Source organism: Pseudopodoces humilis, chromosome 6 (assembly GCF_049639895.1).
Source record: "Pseudopodoces humilis isolate 2021_Gansu_Grassland_sample_001 chromosome 6, ASM4963989v1, whole genome shotgun sequence".
Taxonomy (NCBI): domain Eukaryota; kingdom Metazoa; phylum Chordata; class Aves; order Passeriformes; family Paridae; genus Pseudopodoces; species Pseudopodoces humilis.
Window position 1 is genome coordinate 57,287,153 of NC_142205.1, and position 6,000 is coordinate 57,293,152.

At 58.7% G+C, this 6,000-nt stretch overlaps 1 long non-coding RNA gene across 1 annotated transcript; it reads right to left on the reverse strand.

Moving 5' to 3' along the window:
• Positions 1–975: 975 nt before the first annotated feature.
• LOC148184197 (uncharacterized) lies at positions 976–3,838 on the reverse strand. Its single transcript, XR_015772818.1, has 3 exons — positions 3,744–3,838; positions 2,589–2,721; positions 976–1,662 (listed from the first exon to the last, which is right to left on the reverse strand). It is a non-coding gene; the product is annotated as an uncharacterized LOC148184197 (long non-coding RNA).
• Positions 3,839–6,000: the final 2,162 nt, after the last annotated feature.

Below are 6,000 nucleotides of genomic sequence, written 5' to 3' on the forward strand. Positions count from 1 at the left end.
ATTTGAAGAGGGAAAAGTAATTTCCCCGCGCGTCGGTCACAAAAGCCGGGAAAAAAAAACCCGACGGCGGCGGGCGAATGGGGGAGGGAGATCATACACGAACCGCGATTAAATATTCATATTTCCGCCCAGCCACCAGCTCCAGCTGCAGCTTCAAAGCCGCCCGGGCACGCCGAGGGTGCCGGCGGCTCCGCGGGCGCGGAGGCAGGGCCTGGTGTCCCGAGGTCCGGCTGGCACAGGCCCCGTGTCCTCGCCGGTGTCCGCACCCCGCCCTTCCCTGTCGCTGTCGTGACCGTGGTGGCCCCGCGGCGTCACGGCTCAGCCCCGCGGGCGCGCAGGGCGGGTTGCCTGCTCCTCCATCCGCGGCCGGGGCTCGCAGCTTTTTGGGAGGGGGCGGCGCTGTCCCGGGCAGCCTGCACGCCCCGCCGGGACCCCCCCAAGCGGGAAGTGCCTCCCTGCCCCCTCCCCCGTGGGCTGGGCTGCCGCGCAACCTCCGCGGGCGAGGGGCTCGTTCTAAAAGGTGAGGTAGGGCAGGAGGGAGCAGGGTAGCGGCCGTCAGGGGGCCGGGGTTCGGCAGCCCGGCGGGGGCAGGGCCCGGGAGACCCCCGAAAGCTGCAGAGCCCCCCCAGACCTTGAGCAGGCGAAGGCAGCGAGCAGCGAACAGCCCCTGAACCGCCGCTGCGCCCTCTTAAATGAGCCATTCACTTAAAGGCTATTACGGGCGAATTAATAAATTACACAGCGAATTATTAAATCCAGATAATTACAAGGAATAAGTAAGTAATCATTAGTTATCTCAGCTAATTACTGTGGGTCAGAGCGAGCGAGAATGTGAAATCCTCCTCGGGAATTGAAATTAACTTTGCACTGTGAGTCTCTCTGCTTGACATCCCCAGTCTGTAGGCACATGGCAGCTCCCCTGTGAGCTGGGCTTTCTATTTAACTTTGAGAGAATGGAAATAAAATTAAGTGGCGATGTGATAATAGGAAGCTGCTTAGAAAGCAAACGCGGTGGGTTTTATTTTTTACCTTTTACTGCCTGGAGATAGATCGCTCTCTAGTTCGCCAAATTAAAAACCTGGGGCAATTAGCCGACTTCTCCCAGTACATGCCGGTCCTGCACTTGCAGATGATTAACAAACGAAAAGGCACGGAAGAGCCGGGGGGCTGAGGGGTGTGTGGGGGTGCAGAGGTGCCCGGGATCCGGGAGAACCGGGCCGGGCTCCAGGCCAGCCCCTCCGCTGCCCGGGCCGAGGAGGGCTGAAGCACCAGCGCGCTTTGTTTTGGGAGACAATAAGCTGACGAGCTCTAATGAGGGTCCTCGTCTCTTCCGTTGATCTTTCGCCAGATCCTCCAGGAGCCCCCCTTCTCCCCCAACACCCATCGACAGCATCACTTCCCGGCTTTCCTTCACGTGCGTCTTTTGTAAACAGCAGATCTATAGGCGGAGATGCTCACGCTGCTCTCGCCGGGCTTCGCCCGCATTAAAACAACAACAACAAAAACAATTGCTGTGCGTGCACGGCGAGGAAAAATATCTCGGCTTCTTTGCCTTTATCAATTGCAATTAGGTGGACAGTCTTCCCCCTCTTTCCTTGCTCCAGTCTGGGATGATAATTAAAATTTAATGAAGCCTGGGAGTAGCAGAGCTCTGTCTGGGGACTGTGGAATAGAATATTTTAACTGTACATTTACACCAAGTGTCTGGCTTCAAAGACGTGACTGCTTTTAATCTCGAATTAGAAAACCACAGACCTGAAATTAAATATTAGCCACCCTCGGCTCCCCTTCCTTCCCGCCACACTGTCACGCCTGTGTTTGCCAGCCTTGGCCCACTACACGCACACATCCGCGTCTCGGGTCTCCAATTACCCTCGCGTTAATAATAAATGGCTTTGCCGGGGTGCGGGTTTTCCCCTTTCTTTTCTTTTTTCTTTTCTTTTTTTTCTTTTTTTTTTTTTTTTTTAAATAGGGTTAATGCAATATTAATTGCTCGTAGCTGCTATAAGATTGCGCCGCGTTTTTTCAGGAACAAATCGATGGATCGGGGCGGCGAGCGCGGAGCAGGAGGCGCAGCCCCGGGGCCGCCCGGGTGAGTACGGCCTCCAGCGGGGCCCTCCGCGCCCGCGCAGCTCCCGCGCCCCTTCCCGCCCCGGCCCGGCCCTCCTGAGGATGGGGGCGGGTCGTCCTTTTCCCTCCCCAAATCCTCTCTCGGGGGAAACCCCAGCAGTGCCCACTCCGGACCAGCCCGGCTGGTTTGTGATCCCGGAGCGGTGACAGGAGTGGGGAAAATGGGGGGACAACGTTCCCCTCCCTCCTTTATGGTTGTTGTTATTTTGGCAGGTGAGACCCCCGAGCCCTTCCGGAGGAGGGAGCCCGGCGGCCAGGAGGGGAACCTGCCCCGCGGCTGCGGCTCAGCGCGCCCCGCAAAGGTAAAGAGGGGACTTGGAGGGAAGACGAGGACACCGCACAAGTCAGAGGGGCGGGGGGTGGGGGATAGAAAAATAATCACAGCCCACCAGCCAAAAAAATCCCCAGGTTTCCCCAGACAGCCGGGACCCTCTTCCCAGGGCGGCGGAGTTGCTGACCTTCTGACACGGCTCCTCCGTGCGGGAGCATCCCGGAGCCTGGGCAGGGCCGGGGGTGGGCGGGCAGGAGTCGCGGCCGCTGCGCGGGGTGGGTCACGCCTTCCCTGGCCCGGGGCCGGGCCCTCAGCTAGCACTTGTTGAGGAAAAAAAAAAAAAAAGAAAAAAAATTAAATGCGAGAAATAGAAAGAAACCAACCAAAACTAACAAACCAACAAAATCCTCCCCCGAAACTGGCCACGAACCCCGAACGAAAACAACAGAGGGAAAAAAGAGACGCTCGCAGGGCTCCGGACGGCAGCTAGGACATCCCGGAAGCGTGCGTGGGTGTGCGGGGTGCGGCTCTGTAGACAGGCCCCCGCCCCTGCCCAGCCCTCCGCGGGGAGCAGCGCTGCCCGGCCGGGTTGGTCCGGCCCCCCCCCGGGCGCTGGGCTCTGCTCCCCGCAGCGGCACAGCCGGCCCCTGCTCCCGCCACCAGCCCCACTGGGACCAGCATTCGGCCTACTCCTCCTCCCCCGGCTCCGGGAAGCGGGGCGGCCCCGGGGCATGCGGAGCGGTGCCGCGGTGGCGGGGGGCGGTGCGGGCGCGGAGTTTGAGCGGCGGCGGGGCCGGGGGCTGCGCGCCCCGTCGGGCTCAGGCATCGCTCGTCGGAGCGGCGGGGCTGGGCTGGGCTCGCCTCCCCGTTTATACAGAACAGGATCATTTACATAAAGTCCTTAAGGCAAATAACTGTTGGGGCTCTAATTTATATCTGATCGAAAATTAGCCGTCATTATGCGCTCCATTAGCAGCGTCTTTAATGTGCTTCTAAGCACCATTTGTCAAGCGGCTTGTTAATATCCTTCAAGTCTTTAAAGTTGAGAGCTCATTAAAGAGTGCGCTCTGTTATTGATGTAATTTAGATGAGTTTGGAGGAGCGACTGAGCCGCGGACAACCTGGATGAGTGGGGCGAGGCTGGGGCTGCCCTCGGGGCCGGGGGAGCAGCAGCCCTGCCTCGGTGGCCCCTCACGGTCGCCCCTCACGGCGGCGCCGGGCCCGGCCCGGGGCCCGCTCCGTGGCGGGGCCGGGGGAGCCTCTCTGGGCCGAGGCGGAGCAAACCCGGTTAATGATGTGCAGACGTGACTCCATCGGAAGAGCATAAAGGCCAATAAATTACCTCCGCTGCTTATCTGAAAATCCATCTATCCTGTCGCCTTTTTTCTCCTTCCCCTCCTGGAAGGAGGAGATCGCGTTTGTGCAACTCGCTGAAGCCGCCCCTCGAGGGCGGGCTGTGGGGCAGCGCTCTCCGGCCCCCCTGGGGCCCGGCTCGGCCCCTCCCCTCCCCAAATCCTGCCGAAACCAGGTGTTTGTAGGGGCAGCCTCGGCTGAGCTCTGTGTCCCCCCCTCCCCCGGGCAGTGCGGGGGCTGGCGGAGAGGGTCCTCCCCTGCGCGGCCGTCCCCGGGCTTCCCCCGGGCAAAAGCAATAAAGCGGGTAATTAGACTGCTAAAGACGGATGTAAATAACGGGGAGGAGGCGGCGGTGACAGGCGTGCGACGAGGTCGCTGCCCCCCGGGGATGAGGAAAGGAGCCTCGCAGTGCCCGCCCCGAGGCTCTGTGAGGGGTGCCCGCTGCCCCGGCGGCCGGAGGGCACCGGCAATTCAGGGGGGACTCACCACCCACCAGAGAGTCCCCTCGGCCCCCGGAACCCCCAGGGCGTGCAGGGCAAGAGCCAGGGCAGGGGGGCTGCGGTGGGGGGACTGCTGTAGGTATCAGCTGCCTTTCAAACCCCGCTGCAGCCCGGCAAGCCCCCCGCAGGGCCTCCAAGTGACCTTTCACACAGGCTTCTGTCAAAGGGGTGTCTCCTTCACCCCACGGTCCCAGGGACACAGGGACACCCTCGGTATTTTTCCTAGAAGTGTGATGTGTAAGCAGCCACGTGTCTGACCCAGCCCTGCTCAGCTCTCGAGCAGTGAGCCCAGGGGTGCTCCCCATCAGAGCAGGGTGGGGCACATCCAGCCCTGGCCCTCACATGACAGATGGCTGCTCCTGACCAGCTGGACACATCATCTGCACCTTGCCTACTCTAGCATGAGGTGTCCTAGTCCTAGAGCCTGAAGATCACCTGTCCCAGAGCCACCACTTTTATACTGGTCCCCAAAGCTCTTCCAGAGTTCTTCCTAAAGGGCAGAGGAAGAGAAAAATACCCTCAAGGCAGTGAGCAAGAGCACCACCGTGGGTGGGCAAAAGCATGAGGCACAAAGAGCCACCAGGCAGCCTGGTGATCAGTTGTCCTTGCAGGTGTGCCCTTAGTGACTGTCACCAGGAGCACACAGGAGCTGCAGCACAGTGGCACATTGCCCTGAGATCTCTGGCCTCTGCTTTGTCTGTCTGAGTGTGGCATTTGGAGACAGATTCCCCTCAGGGTGTGTGTGGGCACATGTGGGTGGCCTGCTGGATTTGAGGAAGGCTCGTTTCGTGATGGGAAGCCCTTTCTTACCCATCTTTTCACTCACTCATAGCTCTTCTCTTGCCTGTGGCTCCACATTGTTTTGGAGGGAAAACCACAGAAGTAGGCAGGATAAACTTTGAGAATGCACATTATTTAGGGAGGACAATTACAGGGAGATAGCTTTGTCTGTATTGAACAAAGCTGTTCCAAGCCAGGATGTCAAACATAGACTTGCCCGTGCCAGATGGGGAGGAAAACCCATGGATGAGTCTGATGTTACGACCACGCCAACACTTTATAGCAGCAGTGGCTGCAGCTTTTACAAAAGTATAAAGCAGTTCAGTTTCTTGCCGTAGTTTGTGGGCAGAACTTGTGGATGTGCAGCAGCAAATGAACCATGTCCTATTCTCACCCTGGACACCCCTGTGGCGGGGCTTCTGGCAGTGACATGTGTGGCAATGCCCACTGGGCAGCAGCAGGGAGCCCCCCGGGCCAAAGAAGGGTGTGATGAGCAGGGCTTGTGCAAACCTCGGCATAATAAAAGCCCCCACCCCACAGGTACACACAAACATATAGACACAGAAGATGTTATGTAAAAACAGCCAAAAGGTGTCACCTTGTGAAATATGTTTTACATCCTGAGTTGGAAAATTTCTTTCCTTGTTGCTCTTCCTTTTTGAGATACCGATTCTTTAAGAATAGTCTTAAAATGCAGTGTCTGTAAAAATGACAGTGAATGGACACATCTGGTGCTTGATACCCTCATAAATTTCTACTGCAAAAAGCATCTCACCACCCCCTCAGTGAAGATGAGGGCATGGGATCCTCGGAGGCCACCCAGTTCAGCCCTGCTGGAGCCTGGGATAGCACCACAGGTCAGCATCTCCTGGCTACGCCTGCACAGGGAATGCAGCAGGACAGGGCACCAGGCTGGCCACAGACAGCTCTGCCTCCCCTGTGCTGGCTGGAGCAAATGAACACCCA